General features: G+C 40.5%; 1 pseudogene across 1 annotated transcript; it reads right to left on the minus strand.

Annotated features, from left to right (window-relative positions):
* Positions 1–1015: 1015 nt before the first annotated feature.
* LOC309864007 (uncharacterized protein C3orf26 homolog) lies at positions 1016–2528 on the minus strand (annotated as a pseudogene). Its single transcript has 2 exons — positions 1797–2528; positions 1016–1161 (listed from the first exon to the last, which is right to left on the minus strand). The product of its transcript is annotated as an uncharacterized protein C3orf26 homolog (transcript).
* Positions 2529–2980: the final 452 nt, after the last annotated feature.

Below are 2980 nucleotides of genomic sequence, written 5' to 3' on the forward strand. Positions count from 1 at the left end.
ACTCAAATACAGCCTAACTGATTCTCTTCCGTATTAGAGGCTGTGCTACCTCCCTATGTCCCTTTCATTTTCTTTTTCCTGCGCAGTCTTTACTGCACTACTCAGCATGCCATGCAGTGAGGTCAGGGCATGTGACTGGTTCTGACTAATGAGCATAAGCCTAAGTGACGTGAGTCACTTCAGGGCCAAAGTATAAAACAACAGGGTCAGTTTTCCATGCACTCTCTTTCCCCCTGACTGCTTATCATGGATGCTCTGTATCAAGATGGCAGAGCCATAGAACAGAAACAGCCTGGATCTCTGAGCCATTATTTGAACGGAACTATCCTGAAGAGGTAGAGGCGTCTCCTTTGCATGAGGAAGAATATATATATTTTTTGTCTTAAAGACAATGAGATTTCAGGGTTTGTTTGTTATTGCAGTCTTAGTGAGATTGCTTTGACTAAGACATTTTCCTTCCAAACTGGGTGTCATAACAAGATTATTCTTCATTGAAAATATGCAGCTCTACATTTTAAACAACTCATTGTTACTACTGAGAATGTAGGCATTTTTATTATTCCACATTTGTCTTTCGGTACGCTCTATACTCCTGTCTAAATCATTATCCCTCACACTAATGCCAATAAGTTACAATTATTTGGGGGTTAGTTCATATTCAATGAAAAAATATATGTATCTATATTAAAGTCTTAGTTCTTTCCTATTTGAAATCTTCTTTCTTCAGATATCTCTTTGGCCAAATTCCTTATCTTCTTTTTCTTCTTCTTCTTCTTCTTCTTTTTTGTTTTTCATACACAAGCTGATGATACTTTATTATACAGAGAAGTTGGCAAAGGACAGCTTCATTTTTGTCAAAGAATCTCCACCAAAAATTTTTAGTGATTCATGGGGTGATCCAGTTAACATGATAAAACAATAGCTGATATTTACTGAGTCTTTGCAATATTCCAGAGCTATTAAATGAGATGTAAATCCCCCCATTAAAAACTGGAATTTTCATTAGGACCCAGACTTAGAAAATGCCGAGCTTCAAAGATTCAGACTTGCATAGACTAAGGACTCCCATTTACAGAAATTCGAAAACCTCCTTTCTTATCTCGGGATGTCCATCATCCTTCTCAACTTCTCATCTCTCCAGTTCCAGTCAAAAATGAGAAACTTTTTTTTTTAATTTCTTTTCAGTGTAACAGTACTCATTGTTTTTACACCACACCCAGTGCTCCATGCAATCTGTGCCCTCTCTAAAAGCCATGCCCTCTCTAACACCCACCACCTGGATCCCCCAACCTCCCACCCCCTGCCTCTTCAAAACCCTCAGATTGTTTTTCAGAGTCCATAGTCTCTCATGGTTCACCTCCCCTTCCAGTTTCCCCCAACTCCCTTCTCCTCTCCATCTCCCCTTGTCCTCCATGATATTTGTTATGCTCCACAAATAAGTGAAACCATATGATAATTGACTCTCTCTGCTTGACTTATTTCACTCAGCATAATCTCTTCCAGTCCCGTCCATGTTGCTACAAAAGTTGGGTATTAATCCTTTCTGATGGAGGCATAATACTCCATCGTGTATATGGACCACATTTTCCTTATCCATTCAGCCGTTGAAGGGCATCTTGGTTTTTTCCACAGTTTGGCGACTGTGGCCATTGCTGCTATAAACATTGGGGTACAGATGGCCCTTCTTTTTACTACATCTGTGTCTTTGAGGTAAATACCCAGTAGTGCAATTGCAGGGTCATAGGGAAGCTCTATTTTTAATTTCTTAAGGAATCTCCATACTGTTCAACGAGAAACTTTAAGGGGTTCAAATTAAGGCCCCCTAGTATAATGAGTTCTTTAATTCTCCCTGGTGTTCCTACACCCAGGTGCACCACATGCTTTTCCAGCAACTTTACCTGCTTTTGGACCTTAATGTGTTTTGCAAATAATTTCATAACTTTGCTGTCTTCTCTAAATGCTGTCATTGACCTAATGAGCACCAAGGCCCAGACAGCAGAGCTGCAGAGATCAACACCAGGACTGATTTCTTCTCATTATGGTTTTTCCGAAGTTTTACCCACTTAGGACAGATTTCTTTTAGGTATTATGAGAGACTATGAGTCAAATCATTGGCCTTGAGGAAACAGGAGTTTTGTAGGTTTAGTTCTTCTAATTCAATCTCTGAACAATTGCTACTGTAATAGTCCTTCATCAGTTTCTGTAGGTCTTCAGGGGTCCCTGGTTTTGCTTCTGATTTTGAAAGAACATCTGTAATTTTCTTCTTTCTTCTCTTCTTTGTTTTGGTGGCATCTTCTTCTGTTTCCTTTGGTTGTATCAAGAAACATTCTTTAGGTTGTTTGGTCTTCTTTGAAGGGCAGGTACTAGAGCTGTCTCCTGTTGCATTTCTGGGTCTCCTCCTCCTTCACCATCCGACGCTTCTGGGCTGCTGGCTGCTCCTGCAGGCTGGTTCTCCCACCACTCATCTCCAGGGTTGTCTGCCATCTCCAGTGGGACTAGTTGTGAGCAGACCACCAAGGGAGAGCAGACAGTGGTGGGTATTCTCCTTGCCTCCAAGCCAAGAGGCCAGTGTTGTCAATCAGCACACGGGGCCTCTCCTCAGACCTTCCTTATCTTCTTTAACTCATCATTTGTCTCACCTTCTTAGTGAGGTCTACCCTGACTATGCTAGTTAACATCACCTCTGCGTGTGCATGCAGAACCAAAACCCTCTTGCCCTTCTCTATCATTTATTATAGTCATAGAAATTTCCCTTCTTATATACTAAATAATTTACTTACTTACGCAATTATCATCTATATTGCATCAATCTCTGCCCTCATTGTAAATACTACTGAGGGTAAGGAATTTTGTCCATTGTTAAAGAATTGCCTAGCACCTAGAAGGAAGGCAATAAATAGTTGCTGAATGACAAAAAAATAATTTAGAGCAAGACATGGTGCTGTATACAGTGAGGGATACAAAGATATGCAAGATGACA

Source organism: Mustela nivalis, assembly GCF_964662115.1.
Source record: "Mustela nivalis genome assembly, chromosome: 4".
NCBI lineage: Eukaryota > Metazoa > Chordata > Mammalia > Carnivora > Mustelidae > Mustela > Mustela nivalis.